Consider the following 20,968-nt stretch of genomic DNA (forward strand, 5'->3'; position numbering starts at 1 on the left):
GGGCGTTCCACATGCGCTGTATCCCGAAATGAAGACTTAGCGTCAGGAATGGCACAGTCAGGCTGAGCATACTCACTAGGCAAAACACTGTAGTTAGGCTGCAGCTGGGGTAAATCGGCACACGCATGTGCACTAGCTGCCTCTCCACACTTACACGTGGAGGAGAAATTGCTCTTCGGGTGTGGACTTGGAGATGCTGTCTATGAACAGAAGGAAAAGCTAAAGGAAGCCTCACTTTCTATCCCTCCGAATGATCAAATGCAGCAAGGAATTCCCTGAGTTTGCTATAAAATTAGCGTAGCAAAATGTGCATGAGGGTGTCATGCAGAGGTGCTGCACATAGATTTGCACCAGTGGGGCACTAATGGAGTCCAACAGCCACTTCTTGTATGCCACTAAATGGCAGCATTTTTTGCTATCATTATAGTGTGACGCCCTGGGCAAGCCAGGGATCACAGGTCACAACACCACACGCACCCCACATTCCCTGCAGGTACACACAAGGTCAAAACTAAAATCCTTGTTGCCTTCCTCCAGGGGCTGGTGTCCACACCAGGGGGTGGGCAGGCGGTTGGCTCCACCCACCAAGGAGTTCACAGCCCTGGAGGCGGGAGAACCAGGCAGATAGAGTTTGGAGGAGGAGGTGGAAGGAGTTGAAGTGGAGAGTTAGAAGTGGAAGTTCAAAGTGAGAGGAAGTGGTAGAGGAGCTAAAGTAAGAGCAACAGAGAAAGTGACAGAAAGAAGCCTGAAGTTAGTCCGGGTGTGTGCCCCGGACTGAGACAGCAAGGTTGGCAGACGGCGGTGACCGTCTGCAGGAGAGACTGATTGGAGGTTGCCGAAAGGACCGTGGACGGGTGGTGACCCGGCGGTACCGGAACAGTATACGAAGATTAGTCAGCACCAGGGCAGGGGCCTTTCGGATCCCGGCAAGGCTAGGAGTCGCCGAATTTGCCAAATCCGTCAGTGAAGGGGACGACTGTCTCCCAACAACCAAGTCCCGTTTGAAGGCAACAGTCCAACCGTTAAGGGGAGACACCGCCACCGCCAAGGCACCAGTTTCCCAGGGCCAGCGCCTGCGGGCAAGAGTGGAGCTCCTCCGGCTCATATCCAAGCTGGGGAGCGGGTTACCGGTGGGAACCCATCGCTACCAAACAACAACACATAGGTGCAGGGAAGAGACCGTCACCGTCAACTGCAGGGGAAGTCAGCACCGTAACCGTCCGAAGGACCTGTCCAACCAGCCGTTTGTTTACCGAGAACTGTGTCGTGTTTACTGGCTGAGTGAGTACCTCCGTGCCGTGCGGCACAGCGCTGCCCCTGCGCCCCTGCACCTCCACAGGCCCCATACCCGCCTGTCCACCATCCCAACCTCATCACTGGGCCCCGGGATCACCAACCCCTACCCACGGAGGGGCAACACAACAACTGGCTGCTCCACACCATCACTCCCGGGATCCCCAGCCAGAGCAGCGGTGGTGTACATTCAATCACCACAACCGTGGGTGGCGTCACGGACAATAAACTATCCCCAAATCCCAATCCCCTTTCACTCACGGGCGAGGAGCGCCGCTCGAGTCCCCGGGATCCGGCCCATCGCTCGAGCCACCGAGCAGCGGCAGGCCGCAGCAGCCGCGGCAGCCGGACCCGAGCAGTGGGAGAGCGCGGCGTCCCCTCCTCCGGCCGCGACAATAGCTTATTAAAAACAGGGCAGGTGGGTGTCATGCAGAGGTGCTGCACATAGATTTGCACCAGTGGGGCACTAATGGAGTACAACAGCCACTTTTAGGATGCCACTAAGTTCACTCAGTGTTTGCTAGTATGATGGCTTAGTAACAATGAGTTTGAGTGTGCAATGCAGGCAGACGTGCTGCAAATATCTTTGCACTACTGGGACTATACAGAAGTCCAATAGCCACGTTTAGGATGCCACTAAGTTCACTCAGTGTTTGCTACTATAATGGCTTAGTAACAATGAGTTTGAGTGTGCAATGCAGGCAGAGGTGCTGCAAATATCTTTGCACTTGTGGGACGATACAGAAGTCCAACAGCCACGTTTAGGATGCCACTAAGTTCACTCAGTGTTTGCTAGTATAATGGCTTAGTAACAATGAGTTTGAGTGTGCAAAGGGCAGGAGGGTACAGTGGCAGGGTTGTGGGTCTCTGGGTAGAGGAAAGGAAGCCTGCTTTTCTATCCCTCCTAATGGGGAAATGCAGCGAGGAAATCCCTGACTTTAGCTACACAGACGCTGTCATCTTGTGTAGCTGTTAAACTCTGTTTTAAACTCTGTCACCTATGGCTCTGACCCTGCCGGTATGAGCCCTTAAAAGGACTGATAGTAAGTGCTATCCCTATGCTGTCCAGTGCTGTGTATGGAGCGTATACAGCTGTATCGGCAATAGGAGCTGCGCCAGTGATGTCTGACACCAAGGACGCAGAAGGCAGATAATGGCGTGCTGGAGGAAAATGTCCGGTTTTATAATGCAGGGACATGTGACATGGACATCCTATCACACATGCCGTTGCTTCTCTGGCTAAAATTCCACTTAGCTGTGTGTGTGTCTGGGATTGGCTGACATGCTGGCCCGCCCCACTACACTCACGCGCTTAGGGAAGGAAGACAAGGAAAAAAAAAAAAATGGCGATCGCCATTATCCATACAGCAGTGATCTGAATGCGCTGTTCCCGCACACTGTACACTGAAATGTCATAATAGTGTGAGTCACAGAGTGACTTACACTATTACAGCGGAAAGCCAGCTTGGAATTAGCTGTGTTTTTTGCTGCTAGAACCGTTCTCGAACGCATCTAGAACTATCGAGCTTTAGCAAAAAGCTCGAGTTCTAGTTCGATCTAGAACAGCCCCCAAAATCACTCGAGCCGCGAACTGGAGAACCACGAACCGCGAACCGCGCTCAACTCTAGCTAGGAGTCGCCGTAAAACTGGTCAAATCCGTTAGCGAAGGGAACCTCCGGGGTTTCCCAGCAGTAAAGACCCGATTGAAGGCAACAGCTCACACCGTAAGGGGGAAACACAGTCACCGCCAAGGCTACAGTTCCCAGAGCCAGAGCCTGCGGGCAAAAGGGGCTCCCTCAGCATCTATCCAAGCTGGGGAGCGGGTTACCGGTGGGAAGCCATTGGAACCGTTACACAACACAGGTGCAGGGAAAGGCAGTCACCACCAACCTACCGGGAGAACTACCGCAGCCGTCTGTGGGACCCGTCCATCCAGCCGTTTGTTTTACCAGAGACTTTGTATTCATCATTGGCTGAGTGAGTACCACCGTGTCGTGCGGCACAGCGCTGCCCCCGCGACTCTGCACCTCACCAGGCCCCGTAACCCACCTGCCATCCATCCCTACCCCCTTCACCGGGCCCCGGGACAACCGACCCCCTACCCACGGAGGGGAGAAACAACATCCAAGCTGCTCCCTGTCATTGCTCCCGGGATCCCCGTCCAGAGCAGCGGTGGTGTCACCAATCTCACCACAACCGTGGGTGGCGTCACGGACAATATCCCTAAACCAAACCACCACCCCTTCACTCACGGGCGAGGAACACCGCTCGAGTCCCCGGGATCCGGCCCACCGCTCGAGCCACCACCGAGCAGCAGTAGCAGCAGCAGCCGGACCCGAGCAGTGGGTGAGCGCAGCGTCCCCTCCTCCGCCCGGGACACAAACACTGAGGAAACTTAGTGGCATCCTAAAAGTGGCTGTTGGACTTCATTATTGTCCCACTGGTGCAAAGCTATTTGCAGCACAACTGCATTGCACACTCAAACTCATTTTTACTAAGCTATTATAATAGCAATCACTGAGGAAACTTAGTGGCATCCTAAAAGTGGCTGTTGGACTCCATTTGTGCCCCACTGGTGCCAAGCTATTTCTAGCACCTCTGCATTACACCCTCCTGCTCTGTTTTTAATAAGCTATAGTTGCAAAAAATGCTGCAACTTAGTGGCATACAAAAAGTGGCTGTTGTACTCCATTTGTGCCCCACTGGTGCCAAGCTATTTCTAGCACCTCTGCATTACACCCTCATACACATTTTGCTACGCTATTTTTACAGCAAACTCAGGGAATTCCTTGCTGCATTTCATCATTAGGAGGGATAGAAAGTGAGGCTTCTTTTACTGTCCTGGTACACACAGAACACGGCCACTGTACCCACCTGCCACTTTTGCCACGCTATTTAATTTGCCCAAAGAGCTGACACTTTTTCTGCCATCCTAAAATTGTCTGGAATATTAAGTTATTGTTCCTTTGCTGCCAAGCAAGGTGCAACACATGTGCATTCTACACTCCTTTCCATTTGTGGAACGCAATAATTAACTGCAGGTAGTCCAGCCAATCTTTCACGAAGGTGCAGGCGTGGATATAATGTTTCCTTCATCCAATGGTGGTTCTCTCGATGTCTGACAGCTCAACAATACCATCTGTTTCCACTTCCAAAACAAGTGACAACCTGCCTGTAACGGGGTGGAAGTTGAGTGTGAAATAGCATGTGTGACTGCTGTCCCCACAGTCACAGAGGATGAAGAGCACGCAGATGCACGTGATGGGGCAGGCGGTGGTTGCACAGCCTCGCTAGGCCACATTGTAGCACAGTGAAATTCCCTTTGCGACTTATGCTTCATTTTAAGTCTTGTATTTGGTGGGATCCACAGTATGCAGCAAAACCACGCAACATGAAAAGCACTGTTTGCAGTTGGGTTCATAAATAATTGTTTCACTTTCCCAAAACAAACAATAAGAACCATGCATTAAATTGAAATAATAGAACAATCTATTCAGTTGCCTACTGCTTGCTAAGCCCTCTGCGTAGCAGCAGTAATTGTGTGTGTGTGTGTGTGTGTGTGTGTGTGTGCGCGAAGACAACTTACTAGTGGCGCATCACAAGAGCTTCCCAGTTATCTACCTAAACATAGACAAAACACATCACCCACCCTGAATACCCTTGTTAGCTTGTTAGCTGAAGCCTCACAGATAAGGCAGATGATAACAGTGTGGATGCAAACCACACAGCTCTGCAACACAGTCATGTAAATCTTGAAAAGCAACATTCAATGTAAACATGTGTCGCTGTCCCTCTATGATTTAAACTGTACGTGACAATTTGACAGTGCAGAGGCAGCAAGTGTGATTGTCTATATAGTCATCCTACACAGAACAGATATGTGTTTTCATAATAAAACAAAGTGTTGCGTGCACGCATTACTGTCTGGGCACAGCCTACCATACCCAGGTACTGTGATGTCCAGTTGCCATAAATACAGACTTTACGCTCCTATCATGGTTAACAGTATAGACAGCACTGGAAGAATGTTGGTCTGTGGCACAAGATGCTGCTCACTGGCGTTACGGTATTCCTCACCAAACTCCAAAATGACTCCCCTCACAATTGAACGAAGTGTTTCTGCGGTTGCTCCTTCCTGTGTGCCGATTTACCCCAGCCGCAGCCTAACTCCAGTGTTTCGCCAACTGAGTATGCTGTGCTTGACTGTGTCATTCCTGAGGCAAAGTCTTAATTTTGGGCTACAGCGCATGCTCGTTTGGACTGTGCCTGAGTCATTCTGCGACCTGCGAGTCAACACACTTACACAGGGCCCTGGGGCTTGACTCACTCTCGGGAGGCCACTAAAACTAACTGCACCCAACATCAGCCCCAAGTGTCCCCTTACACTGCAGTGGCGGTCCCCACTGACCGCAATACCGAGAGTGGCGTCACGAAAATACATATAAAGAAGCAACCAAAGTGTGACCAGACTCTTCCTCCACATGTCCACATGGAGTCCCTGAAGGTAATGCACCAACACAACACCTGTGGGGCTTCACACTGACTGAGAAAAGCCTCTTTGCACAGGTACTTGCACTCTGTGCCGGGTCTAAGTTCTGTGTTGTGCCTAGACAGCATGCTGAAGCGGATAGTCTTTTTTTTTCAGAAACTGTATTTCATGCTCAGGCACTTACTGCATCAGAGGCTAGGTCGGGTAATGAACTCTTTGGCCCTGCCTCTGATGTGGGGGGCCCATATAGACCACTGGGCATCAGATTTCCTGACAATTTGGCCAGGCCACTCCGAACAGGCTTGCAGAGGGCCGCCCCTATGACTTGTCACCTCATTGTTGTTGGTCAGACGATGACTGTTGAGGTGTTTTGGTTGTGGCAGCCATGAGGTCATCATTCAAGTGGCGGTTCAAAATAGGACACTAGTTATGCCACTCATGACGTGTCACTCTGCTTTTGTCTCCAGGAGGTGCATTGTTGTCCACCCTGGTTTGGGGCGGACCCAGGTTATAAAAGGGACTGGAGCCAACAAGAAGGTGCCCAGTCTTCTATTATGCTCCGAAAGAGCACACCTCCATGTGTTGAACCCATTGTGGCTTTAGGCCAGAAGTAGGCAGGGATGGGTCATCGATGCAGGCCGCCACCACAGTTGGTAACGCAAAACGTTTAAGAACAGCTCCTGTCCTACAAGTCCTGCTAGTGCAGCCCAGTGGCATAAACAGGCCTGCTGCTGCTGATGCACCTGCTGTCCACAGGTGTGTCCCCTACGCACACGGACAGCGTAACCAATGGCCCCTGTGTTGTTAACAAGGAGTTCCGGAGCTGGGTGGTCGTGTGAACCCTGTCACGCTAACAGGGCTCCCAGTCTCCAGATCCGAGTGGCATCTAACTCGGTTCAGGCTACTATTTGTTTGATAAAAACTGGAGGACAAGGAGTACAGTGCAAATGTGTTTAATAAATGGTAACTGGCACAAAAAAGATCAGCGGTAAGCAGGCCGGCAGGTAAAAAAATTGTACATAATCACCAATATATGTTAAATACATATAGAAAAATAATGAGTCACAGGCTGGGTCAATGTTAATACATACAAAAAGGCATCCAGCACAAATTGGGCATGATATAAAATTTTGACAATTGTTACATATGGACAGATGATAAAAACCAGCATAGATAAGTACTAAGGTACAAGTACGTACTCTGAGGTAGCAGGGATACATTCAATATATACAATGAGGCCCAAAAATCACTAATAAGAAGCTACAGGTGCTGGTAGAAAGCAAGCTCTGCAATGACAGAGTGAATAGTTAAACAAAAGTCAAGGCTAATAGTCAAAATGGAAGGTTTAGCCACCAGGAGGTGCTAAATGGATGCACATAAACAGTCAGATAAGGTATGAGACATAAACATTGAATTAAAACCCAGCCGATTGAGTAACCATACTCATAGAATGCACAAAGCCGGCCTGATAACAGCAGAGCGGACCCCCCGGTGAGAGCCCCAACGTATACGTTTCACAATCTCTGTAATAGGATTATTTCATCAGGGGGAAGTGGAACGCTATGAGGCAGCCATGTGTATTTATACATGGCGCCCGCACGCTCCAGCTGCTCCACCCCCTTATTGTCAGCGCGACCGAGCCAATCGCGGCTGATACCCTGCGCCATCGGCTGTCAACGCCCCGTAAAGGTAGCGCGCATGCGCGGAACATGGGGACGCGTCACCCGCGAACCGCGCACGTGCGCAGGCAATAATGACGCCTACAGAGCCGGGCCAGCAGGCCACTGACGCAGCCGCGCCGACAGGGGGAGGATGGACACACTTGTACCCGCAAGCCCCGTGGAATGAGCCCTATTTGCAAGTATTTAGTAAGAAACGCCCTGCTCCACCAGGTCCTGGTACGTTTCTGTAGTAAAGATCTATAGTTTTGCACGCTTTCGGACAATGCGCTCCCTCCTCCCGTCTCTGCTGTGGTGCCACCAACCTCAGCTAGTGCCTTATCTAGCTCGATTAACCACGATTCATCGTGAGAGCGAAAGTCCATGGTAAGACTTGGGTCAGCTGTGGAAACCACAGAAAATTGAATTAGTATACATAAAGACCAAAAATGCAGAAAAAAACAGAAACACCAAAGCATGGCACCTGTCGTAGCACACTCAAGACATCAGATAAAAACTGGAGGACAAGGAGTACAGTGCAAATGTGTTTAATAAATGGTAACTGGCACAAAAAAGATCAGCGGCAAGCAGGCCGGCAGGTAAAAAAATTGTACATAATCACCAATATATGTTAAATACATATAGAAAAATAATGAGTCACAGGCTGGGTCAATGTTAATACATACAAAAAGGCATCCAGCACAAATTGGGCATGATATAAAATGTTGACAATTGTTACATATGGACAGATGATAAAAACCAGCATAGATAAGTACTAAGGTACAAGTACGTACTCTGAGGGAGCAGCTATAAATACACATGGCTGCCTCATAGCGTTCCACTTCCCCCTGATGAAATAATCCTATTACAGAGATTGTGAAACGTATACGTTGAGGCTCTCACCGGTGGGGTCCGCTCTGCTGTTATGTTGTGCATTCTATGGGTATGGTTACTCAATCGGCTGGATTTTAATTCAATGTTTATGTCTCATACCTTATCTGACTGTTTATGTGCATCCATTTAGCACCTCCTGGTGGCTAAACCTTCCATTTTGACTATTAGCCTTGACTTTTGTTTAACTATTCACTCTGTCATTGCAGAGCTTGCTTTCTACCAGCACCTGTAGCTTCTTATTAGTGATTTTTGGGCCTCATTGTATATATTGAATGTATCCCTGCTACCTCAGAGTACGTACTTGTACCTTAGTACTTATCTATGCTGGTTTTTATCATCTGTCCATATGTAACAATTGTCAAAATTTTATATCATGCCCAATTTGTGCTGGATGCCTTTTTGTATGTATTAACATTGACCCAGCCTGTGACTCATTATTTTTCTATATGTATTTAACATATATTGGTGATTATGTACAATTTTTTTACCCGCCGGCCTGCTTGCCGCTGATCTTTTTTGTGCCAGTTACCATTTATTAAACACATTTGCACTGTACTCCTTGTCCTCCAGTTTTTATCTGATGTCTTGAGTGTGCTACGACAGGTGCCATGCTTTGGTGTTTCTGTTTTTTTCTGCATTTTTGGTCTTTATGTATACTACTATTTGTTTGAGAATCAACCTGCTCTGTATCCTCCACCTAACCTTCCAGTTGCCAACCTCTCCTTTTCCATCTGTGAGCACGGTGGACACCGAATGGCGATTGGGATATCTACCTTTCTCTTTCTTTTCTTCGTAATATTTTTTATATAGCGGTAACATAGTATATACCACCTTATCCAAATCTGCCAGTCCCACCATACCAGATGTTGTTTCTTCAGCAAATGTTAATGTTGCTTAACCACCAAACCCATGGACACAAACTTTTTTCCCCTTTCCAACACACCTGTTCCCCTTTCCACCAGCATCTGTCCTTTTTCAACTCAGTTTGTATATGACCAAAAATGCAACTCTGCAGAGACACCGTACTCAATGCCATCTCAGCACAGCAGCCAGCCCTCGGTCCCTCAGATGTGGACAAGTAAAAGACCATTTCCTCCTATCCATGACAAAGCGTTGAGATTCACTCTGTGCACCACTGGTGTTTAGTGGAAAAGCAGATGTAAGATTGCGTAACACCTTCTGCTGATACTCCTGCATACGTGCGTCCCTTTCTATGGCAGGAATTATTTCGCAAAATTTTGTGTTGTACTGGGGATCTAACAGTGTGGCAACCCAGTAGTCAGCATGACTTGGAATTCGTACAATCCGAGGGTCATGTTGTAGGTAGTGCAGCAAGAAGGCGCTCATGTGTCTTGAGCATCCAGGAGGACCAAGTCCTTGGTGTGTTGGTGGCGGAGAGGTGAGAATCGTGCCTCCTTCCTCTGCCCTCTCCCCACAACCTTTCACAACCGAAATGTCAGCAAGCTCTCACTAATCTGCTGAGTCTTCCATGCCCATTGCCAGTTCGTCCTCCATTTCTTCCTGGGCTCCTGCATCTTCCTCAACTGTTTTGCTGATACTATGCGCCCTTGATAATCCCTCTCCCCGATCATACCATGACTGCCGCCAAGGTGCCGCTGACCATCTGGACCTTGTAGATCTTGTTATCCCTTCCACATATGACTCCTCCAGTACTTCCTCCCTTCCTCTTGGACCAACACCTGACTCCGAATAATGCTTACAGTGTGCTTCATCATGTAGATGACCAAAATTGTCACGCTGAGAATGTCATCGCCAGCGTTAAACATCTGTGTCGACATTTGTAAACTGTGTAGAACGGTGCATATGTCCTTGATCTGACACCACTCCAGCAGCGTGATCTGCACCACCTCTGGATCAAGTTAGCCCAGAGTATACATCATAACGTATTTCAGCAGGGCTCTGCGGTGCTGCCACAGACGCTGCAACATGTGCAGATTCAAATTCCTGCGTGTCGGAACATCGCATTTCAGACGTTTAACCGCCAGACCTTAAGACTTCAGGAGCGATGAAAGTTGTTGAGCTACTGGGTGCGAACGATGGAAGTGAGCACATAGCGAGCGTGCCCGCTGTACAAGGTCATGTAGGCCGGGATGTTGTTTTAAAAATTGCTGGAGAATCAGATTAAACATGTGAGCCATACAAGTCACATGTGTCACATTGGCCTGACGAAGGCACGCAGCCAGGTTTGCATCATTGCCGCACACGGCTGTTAAGTCACCACCGGAGTCCGCTCCGTCAATTTGTACTCCTGTCGCAAGGTGACAACGTATTCCTTTCGTGCATAATGCTGATGATGGGAGAGGAGTCGACGCCAGCGGCGCAGGTGGACGCAGGTTATGCCCACCCACTGGGCTGATTTACCTTGACATATGCAGAACCAATGGCTGAATGCAGGTGGTGGGTATCTCACAGATGAAGTACCATCATTCAGCTACAACCAATGGGAAGACATAACACCCTTTTTTAGGCCCCTCCTGTCTGAAGACCACTGCCAGACATAGCTATGAACCTCTGGTTACTGTTACCCCCAGTTTAGTTTTATGAGTTTGTGTGCTTGTTACCTGACTACTTTTCCTGCTTGCTGTTTAGGTACCTCGTTGGCCGATTTGCATTTCACCTCTGCTTGTTTTCTGATTAAGTCCTGTCCCTCCCATTCTGTTCCTCTTCCTCAATTAATGTTTTGACCCTGCATGACTATTATTCCCCGGAACTGCAGCCTTCCACAGGTATTGATCAACTTGGGCCCTGTGTCATTCAAAATCACTGTATAGGGGTTAAAGGGTTTCAGGGTTCTGGGGGTCCAGCTTGGTAAGTGGGTTCCCTCTAGCCTATCCTTTACTGCCCGTCTGAGTGTGTCGATCCAGGCAGGCGTTACACCGTGCCCTCGACAGAAGGACATGTAGGCCGGGATAGTGTTTTAAAAATTGCTGGAGATTCGGATTCAACACGTGAGCCATACAAGGCACGTGTGTCACATTGCCCTGAAGAAGGGCCGCAGACTGTTTAGCATCATTGTCGCACCCGGCATTCCCTGGCTGCTGGTTGAGTGGAGACAACCATTGATCAAACTCGGTCTCACTCTACAGAGCTAACCGTCCACAACTCCTCAGCGGTGTCTCACATTTCCCCTACATTTCAAAGTAAACATTTGACTGCCTGATAGCCTTAAGCTTTGCTGCCAGCATAATAAGGAGGTGTGTGGGATTCCTTGGGCGCAGTTACAAGGAAGGGTGGCCTGACTACATAGGGTTTGGGCTGAGGTGCAGGAACAACACGAGGTTGATGAGGCAGAAACAGTGGATGAACTTTTACATACAGAGGAAGGATTGAAACACACAACTCGTGGGGACGGAAAGACTTGTACAGCAGCTACTTCTCCATCTATCAACCTAGTTACCCAGTGCCCAGTCAGCGACATGTAACGCTCCTGTCCATGCTTACTGTTCCAAGTATCTGTGGTGAAATGCACCCTGTCACACACAGAGTTTCTCAAGGAAGCGGTGATGTTGTGTGTGACCTTCTGTGTTAGCGCGGGCACCCCTTTCTTGGAGAAGGAGTGGCAAATGGCCATCGGCTCTTGAGGCACTGCAATGGGCATAAGGTCTCGAAAATCCTCAGTGACAAAAGGGTGTAAAGGCAACCTTTCTGTAGCCAAGAAGTTTGAGATGCTGAAACTAAACCTCCTAGGCATGTCATGCACTTCGAAAATCATGTATAAAACAGCGAGGGGACTCCAACCACAGTCTCCCTCGTTGCCACTAATTGGGCCACACACACCCCACTTGACTGTCATCAGTTGACCCCCCTTTTCAAAATGAAAAAGATGCTTTGCATGAAGCACTATCAAAAATACGTGTGTCGTTCGCCTCCCCTGGCTGACCCAGGGGAAGAAAAGTCCTCTGAGAGCCATGACTTGTTCATCTTGGTTCTTTTACAAACACAGCGAGGGGACTCCAACCACAGTCTCCCTCGTTTCCACTAATTGGGCCACACACACCCCACTTGACTGGCATCAGTTGACCCCCCTTTTGAAAATGAAAAAGATGCTTTGCATGAAGCACTCTCAAAAATATGCGTGCCTTTCGCCTCCCCTGGGTGACCCAGGGGAAGAAAAGTCCTCTGAGAGCCATGACTTGTTCATCTTGGTTCTTTGAGAAACACAGTGAGGGGACTCCAACCACAGTCTCCCTCGTTGCCACTAATTGGGCCACACACACCCCACTTGACTGGCATCAGTTGAGCCCCCTTTTGAAAATGAAAAAGATGCTTTGCATGAAGCGCTCTCAAAAATACGCGTGCCTTTCGCCTCCCCTGGATGACTCAGGGGAAGTAAAGTCCTCGGAGAGCCATGACTTGTTCATCTTGGTTCTTTTACAAACACAGCGAGGGGACTCCAACCACAGTCTCCCTCGTTTCCACTAATTGGGCCACACACACCCCACTTGACTGGCATCAGTTGACCCCCCTTTTGAAAAAAAAAAAGATGCTTTGCATGAAGCACTCTCAAAAATATGCGTGCCTTTCGCCTCCCCTGGGTGACCCAGGGGAAGAAAAGTCCTCTGAGAGCCATGACTTGTTCATCTTGGTTCTTTGAGAAACACAGTGAGGGGACTCCAACCACAGTCTCCCTCGTTGCCACTAATTGGGCCACACACACCCCACTTGACTGGCATCAGTTGAGCCCCCTTTTGAAAATGAAAAAGATGCTTTGCATGAAGCACTCTCAAAAATACGCGTGCCTTTCGCCTCCCCTGAATGACTCAGGGGAAGTAAAGTCCTCGGAGAGCCATGTCCACATTGTCAGTGGACAGACGCGTATGCTTATCTGTCAGCAGACCCCCCAGCAGCACTGAAGACAGGTTCCGAGAGAACGCTGGCTGCAGTACACGACAAGATCCCCAAGGCGTACGTGGCGAGCTCAGGCAATTTATCCAGACTAGAAGCCTAAAATGAGCAAGGTTCAAGTTGCACAGTAATGGCATCGATGTTCCCTTGCATATACTCATATATCTTTGTCTCCTCCTCTTTTTCCTCGTAACGCTGTTTTGTTTTCGCATGAGAATTTGTTCTTGTCACTTTCCCATGTGTTTGTGTTGTGTTGTGAGTTGTTTGTCACCTTTTGGACACCTTTGAGGGTGTTTTCTAGGTGTTTTTATGTGTTTGTGATTGCCTCCCATTGTTTCCTATGCGGTTTGAGTGGTTCGCTGAACCAGTTCGCTGAACCGAACTCGAACGAGACCTTCGTTCGGCGAACCGTACTCGAGCCAAACCACGGCCGGTTCACTCATCTCTACTCTTTAATCTAAAGCCGCTAGGCAAAAATGAAATACCTGAAGATGAGGTTCTTAGTTTAACATTTTGATTGAGACTCTGAGTGGGTTCCTAATCTATGCCTTGAAGGTGCGGCGCCGTGCGCCAACCACCGTCGTGCCAGCAATGCACCAGCAGGGCAGGTGACTTGATGCCTCATGACACCTTGCTGCAAGGCAGAGCCCCCATGGCTCCAGGCCCAACCACCTCACTGACACAAAATCACCACAACAATGGCCACCACACGCACCAGCACACTGTGGAAGGTGCTGTACACTCCCCTTCCTCAAGCTCTCAGTGTGTAAACTGAGAGCAGAAAAGGCAGAACGTGTGATGTCCCTGTGCTATCCGAGTGACATCCGGATAGCTCACGGACAGTATGAGCTGGTATACTTACCTGTCTCCATCTCTGCTGTCTGCGGCACGGCTGTTACTTCTGTCCCCAGAGAGTGCAGTGAATATGCAATGAGCATAATGAGTGGGCCCGAAAGCAACAGCAGAGGCAGAGACAGCAGCGCTGGAGATAGGTAAGTATAAAAAGTCTTTTTTTTATGTTACCTGTGTTTTCTCTGGTATGTGTCACACTGATGTCACACAGATCACATCAGTGTGACACTCGAGCTGCCGCCAAATAATGGACACGTCGCCGTGTGGAGCACAAAAACATGAACGTTTATGCAGACCCATTGATTTTAATGGGTCTACGTGTGTCTGAGTCTCTGGTATGTGTGGAAATGGACGTCACACGTACCGGAGACATGGATGTGTGAAGGAGACCTTAAGGCCATAAGGTCTCTTCACATGTCCGTTTAAAAAATGCACTTGTTGCAAAGTCCGTTTTGTCCATCTGTGTGTCCGTGTGTGTCATCCTTGTGTTTGTGTGTGTCATCCAGGTGTATGTGTGTCATTTGTGTGTATGTGAGTGCCATATGTGTGTCGTTCATGTGCCATCCGAGTTTTTGCCCAAATTTCTGCCACAAAAAGGCAGCATTTTGAACAGCATAGTGCGGACAAGAAACCCAAATTCCCATAGACTATGCTTGAAAATCAGAACACATCCATTTTGGCATTAAACGCTGCAGTTGAAAAAGCAGGTAAAAAGCAAAGTGCGGACATAGCCTTATGAAATTTAAGTTTTTGATTTGGCTTTATCCTAAGTCATGTGTTAAGGCTCTTTAAAGGGTTGGTATTGGCTTTTTGATTTTTAGTTCCAACAGATGACACTAGAGTCCACTCAGTCTTCCTCTGTGATAAAAATTGCATACCTAAATTCTGAAGGGAGCATTGCATAGCCCGTTAGTCTTCCTACATCAACTTTAAACTCTCCACAAGGAGAAACTTTAGCACTTTGACCTTTTTAAAACTGTTATGAGAAATTACAATGGGCTAACAAAGCTTGGACTAATCACATTTTGGACGGTCAGTCAGGCTTCCCCACATTTCTCTGCAGAGATGACATCTCATATTGTAACACAGCCAATCAGCAAGATTATCAGAGCTTGAATTAAAGACCTCTTCATATGTATGTGTGATGTCCATTTTCATATGGGTGACTCATTAAAATCAGTGTTGACTTTCACACCTCCGTGTTTTCATATGGATCATGTGTCTGGGTGAATCACACACGTATTCATGTGATGCACATGGAGACATGTCCTTTTTTAGGGTCAGAAGAGATGAAAAGGGTCAATAGAAAACAAATGCGTTTATGAAAAAAAATGTACAGTACACGAATAACATCCGTGTAACATCCATGTGCCCTCCATGTGACACAAACAAAAATTAAATGCTTTCAATAAATTAAAGATTTTTATGTGTTTAAAGGAGTGCAAGAAAAGGTTGATATTATTAGGCTTGGAAGGTCCATGGCTATCGAGCCGTCCCCAGCCTAAAACTAGCAACGTCAATTCTGGCACTACACTTCAGCTCTTCCTGATTGTCCTGGTGCGGTGGAAATTGGGGAGATTGTTTATGAGGTTGATGTCAGCTGTGTAATTTCAGCTGGCATTAAAGGGAACCTGTCAGTAGAAATTTCGTCCAAAAACTAAAAAATTCCCCCTCTGCAGCTCCTGGGCTGCATTCTAGAAAGGTCCCTGTTATTATTGTGCCCCCTGTGAGACCAAAATAAAGACTTTATAAAGTCTTACCTTTTTGTATGCAGATTCTGTAAATGTGACACGGGGGCGGGCTGCCTGATGGCCGTTATTCTGCCTCCTGCCGCTTTAGGCCGTCCCCCATCGCCGATTTCCATAGCTGTGGACGCCGCCCAGTGCTCCACAGGTCCCCGCGCATGCCCAGTGCTCATCTCTCGTGGATGAGCACTGTGCCCAGTGTCACCGCTGGTGACGTGCGTGCAGGCTTTAGATTATGGGCGGTGCTGTGATGTTTATTACCAAGCAACCGCCCATAATCACGGGACCGCTTTTTCACCCTCGGCGTCCTTCGTTCTGCGCAAGCGCGGTGCTGCTGACCCCACGTGACCTCCTTCCCATATTGCCGAGGCAGGAAATAGGAGGTGACGTGGGGTCAGCAGCACCGCGCTTGCGCAGAACGAAGGACGCCGAGGGGGAAAGCACGGTCTCACGATTATGGGCGGTTGCTTGGTAATAAACATCACAGCACCGCCCATAATCTAAAGCCTGCGCGCACGTCACCAGCGGTGACACTGGGAACAGTGCTCATCCACGAGAGATGAGCACAGGGCATGCGCGGGGACCTGTGGAGCACTGGGCGGCGTCCACAGCTATGGAAATCGGCGATGGGGGACGGCCTAAAGCGGCAGGAGGCAGCATAACGGCCATCAGGCAGCCCGCCCCTGTGTCACATTTACAGAATCTGCATACAAAAAGGTAAGACTTTATAAAGTCTTTATTTTGGTCTCACAGGGGGCACAATAATAACAGGGACCTTTCTACTATGCAGCCCAGGAGCTGCAGAGAGGGAATTTTTTAGTTTTTGGGCGAAATTTCTGCTGACAGGTTCCCTTTAAGCCTTGATGTTAGTAATGGAGATGCATCTATCAGACACCCACATTACTAATCCAGTAATCCAAAAAATAACACACAGACAAAATAATTTATGTGAATAAACACTCCCCAAAACTTTCACTCGCTATTTTATTAAAAAAAACAAAAACAAAAAGCAAACATGCAGCTCCACCATAGACCAGGGAATCCACCATAGTGCACCGAATCAGTCATAGTTCAAAAAAGATATCTAAAAAAACCCCAAAATATACAAACACAGATTAATAAAACAAGACACTTAGGGGCCCTTTGCACACTACGACATCGCAGGTGCGATGTCAGTGGGTTCAAATCGAAAGTGACGCACATCCGGCATCGCTCTCGACATCGTAGTATGTAAATTGTTTTAACTACGATTACTGAGCGCAAAAGCGTTGGTATCGTATGATCGGTGTAGTGTCGGTCATTTTCATTATTTTGGCTGCAGCGATGGTACGATGTTGTTCCTCGTTCCTGCGGCAGCACACATCGCTGTGTATGAAGTAGCAAGAGCGAGGAACATCTCCTACCTGCGTCCCGTCTGCAGTGCGGAAGGAAAGAGGTGGGCGGGATATTTTCGTCCCACTCATCTCCGCCCCTCCGCTTCTATTGGCTGCCTGCTGTGTAACGTCGCTGTGACGCCACACGACCTGCCCCCTTAGGGAGGAGGCGGGTCGCTGGCCAGAGCAACGTCGCAGGGCAGGTAAGTGCATGTGAAGCTGCCGTAGCGATAATATTCGCTATGGCAGCTATCACAAGATATCGCAGCTGCGACGGGGGCGGGGACTATCGCGCTCGGCATCGCTACCATCGGCTTGCGATGTCGTAGTGTCACGTGCAAAGGGCCCCTTACCCTTGTTCACCAATTTATTCAAAAGAAAAAAAAATCCTACCTAGTCCGACATAGGCCAGTTATTTTGACGACCAAAATCTATGGAGTATCGTTCTGACACTCCATAGACTTTGCTTACAGGTAATTCCATATCAGATTGTGCTGCGTCAGGCCCAATGCCTCTGAAGAACAGTGACTTTGCTAACGATACTACTATTCAGGGATGCCAGGTCATTTGATTACTCTTGGTCAGACTGCTTGAAAAAGGTTCCAGGTGAACCAAAATCTATCTATCTAGAAAAAAATATTAATTTCCATGTCATGCATTTTTGTCCAGTACATGTAACAAAGATGTCACAGACGCCACACGTACTTGAGACACATACACATGGATAGGACACAGATAGTATGCGGATGACAAGGCAAATTTGTTACAAAACGTGCACCCAGAAAAAAAACCCAATATATTAGTCCCTTAACTATGTGCATCATATGTTGTCTCCCTGCAACTGATGCAGGCTCACAAGTTGAGCCCATATCTTTCCTTGCAGATGATGGCTGTGATATTCAGCCATCATCCACCTCTAACAACTAACCTATTAAATGACACCGTCAATTTGTGATAGCGGCTTTTAATGCATTGGCAGGGGGCGTGCCATTCTATCCTCCCATCAGCACTCCCTCAATGCAATAGTGTAACACTGATGTGTTGCCAGAGCAGCCAGATCCATGTGTCTTTCATCACAGTACTTCTGCGAAAACCAGAGCTTGGCTGGCATTCAAAGGAAACTGTGATTTCTGCTATATGCAGCAACACTGAGGCATTGCTGTATATAGCACAAGTGATCAGATGATCCAAGTTCACTAAGAGGACTAACAAATACAGTGGAAAGTTAAAAAAATGTTTTAAAATAAGAAAAAAATATGAAATGTCAAACTATAACCCTTTTGCCTTATTAAAAAATTAATTAATAGAAAAAAATACTCATATTTAGTTCTGCTGCATTTGTAAAAGTCCAATATATATATATTTATATATATATATATATATATATATATATATATATATATATATATATATATATATATACAGTGTATATATAAAAAAATCTGATTGGTAAACAGTATAAGAAAAAAAAAAATAAGATACATATTTGGTATCTGTATAATTGTACTGAACTGAAGAATCATACAGCCAGGCCATTTTTACTATAAATTCAACAGTGTAAATAAAAAAACATAAAACAATTGCAGAATTGCACTTATTTTGCTATTTCACCACACTTGGAACTTTTTTCCTGCTTTTCAGTAATTCATATGATAAAATGGATAGTGTCATTCAAAAGTACAACTCATTCCACCAAAAAAAGCCCTTAAATGGCTATATTGATGGAAAAATATAAATTTGATGGCTCTTGGAATAAAGGGAGGAAAAAATGGAACCTCAAAAATGTAAAAATGTCACAAACCTTAAGGGGCTAAAGGAAAAATATATTTTCAGTTTATATTTTAATGTTGCTAAAAATGAAACACAAAAGCATGAAACTTCTTTGATAAAGAGAAAAAGCAAGGAAAAAAATAAGGTAATAATTGTAGGACACGTGATGCCAAACACCCAGGTGTAAAGAGACACAAAACCACTAGGAGTCGCTAGACACACTAGTGGAGGAGATTTGCTCGGTAGTCGGACAAGCCATGGGTCAGGAGTAGAGATGAGCGAACCGGTCGTGGTTCGGCTCGAGCTCGGTTCGCCGTCGGCGAACCACTCGAACCCCATAGGAAACAATGGGAGGCAATCACAAACACATAAAAACACATTATAAATGTACACATACTGTTAATAAACATTGCCATAACACTTACTTGTCCCCGGGATGCGTCCTGCACTCTGTCTCCTGCCGCTATTCCTCCCGATAATCGCTGCGTCCTCCTGTTAACCAGCAGTGATGCAGGACCTACGTGACGTTATCAAAATAGCATGTGGCCAGTCACGTGTCTGTTATCTCATTGGCTACAGACTGGTCACATGACTATGACGCATCATATAGGACCTGTCATTGCATCTCTCTGTTACACGGTGCACGTTTGTGTATCGCCGTGTACCGGCGACATGCTCTAGCACATGGTCGACTCCCCGCTCTGCTTCCCCGTTCCCTTAAGGTACCGTAACACTAAGCGACGCTCCAGCGATCCCACCAGCAACCTGACCTGGCAGGGATCGCTGGAGCGTCGCTACACGGGTTGCTGGTAAGCTGTCACACAGGCAGATCTCACCAGCAACCAGTGACCAGCCCCCAGCCAGCAGCGACGCGTGGAAGCGATGCTGCGCTTGGTAACTAAGGTAAATATCGGGTAACCAACCCAATATTTACCTTGGTTACCAGCGCACACCGCTTAGCGCTGGCTCCCTGCACTCCTAGCCAGAGTACACATCGGGTTAATTTAACCCGATGTGTAGTCTGGCTATGTGTGCAGGGAGCAGGGAGCTGGCACTGGCAGCGTGAGAGCGGCGGACGCTGGTAACTACGGTAAACATCGGGTAACCAAGGAAAGGGCTTTTTGGTTACCCGATGTTTACCGTAGTTACCAGCGTCCGCAGAAGCCGGCTCCTGACCGGCTGACACAGACGGTCAATAACGGAGATCACCGTTGCCATAGCAACACGCTTGGTAGCGGTGACAGGGATGTCCCGCTACCAGCACGCAGCGGCACCGGAATCACATAATCGGAGCAGCGTTGCTCTGGCAACCCGTGCTACCGCTTACAGCCGGGAGCCTGTGGACACTCTCACAGAGTGATTTCTGCACGGAGCGTCTTCCCCCATGCAGCTGTGCTGTCTGATGGAGCAGACAGAGCTGCATGTGTTGAAGGGGAAAGAAGACAGAAGAGTATGGATCGTGTAGGGCTGAGAGGGGATAATAAAGATGAAGTCTATAAGTGTGTCTGTGTATTTATTTCTATTAAAGTATTTTATTTCTGTGTGGTGTTTTTTTTTAACCCTTTATTGGAGAGTCTTAATGGCCGGGTCAAATGTGCCTGACATTAAGAATCTCTGACTTAATACTAGCTAGTAAAACAAAGCCAGTATTAACTCATGATTACCCAACAAGCCACCTGGCTTCAGGGCTGTTGGAAGAGTTGGATACAGCGCCAGATGATGGCGCTTCTATGAGAGCGCCATTTTCTGGGGCAGCTGTGGACTGCAATTCGCACCAGAGGGGCCCAGAAACCTCAGGCTAACCTGTGCTGTGGATTCTAATCCCCCAGCTGCCTCGTTGTACCCGGCTGGACACAAAAATGGGGCGAAGCCCACGTCGTTTTGTTTTTTTTTTAATTATTTCATAAAATTCATGAATTAAGTAAAAAAAAGGGCTTCCCTATATTTGTAGTTCCCAGCCGGGTACAAATAGGCAGCTGGAGTTGGGGGCAGCCTGTAGCTGCCTGCTGTACCTGGCTAGCATACAA

The sequence above is a fragment of the Anomaloglossus baeobatrachus genome, chromosome 7 (assembly GCF_048569485.1).
Source record: "Anomaloglossus baeobatrachus isolate aAnoBae1 chromosome 7, aAnoBae1.hap1, whole genome shotgun sequence".
Classification (NCBI taxonomy): domain Eukaryota; kingdom Metazoa; phylum Chordata; class Amphibia; order Anura; family Aromobatidae; genus Anomaloglossus; species Anomaloglossus baeobatrachus.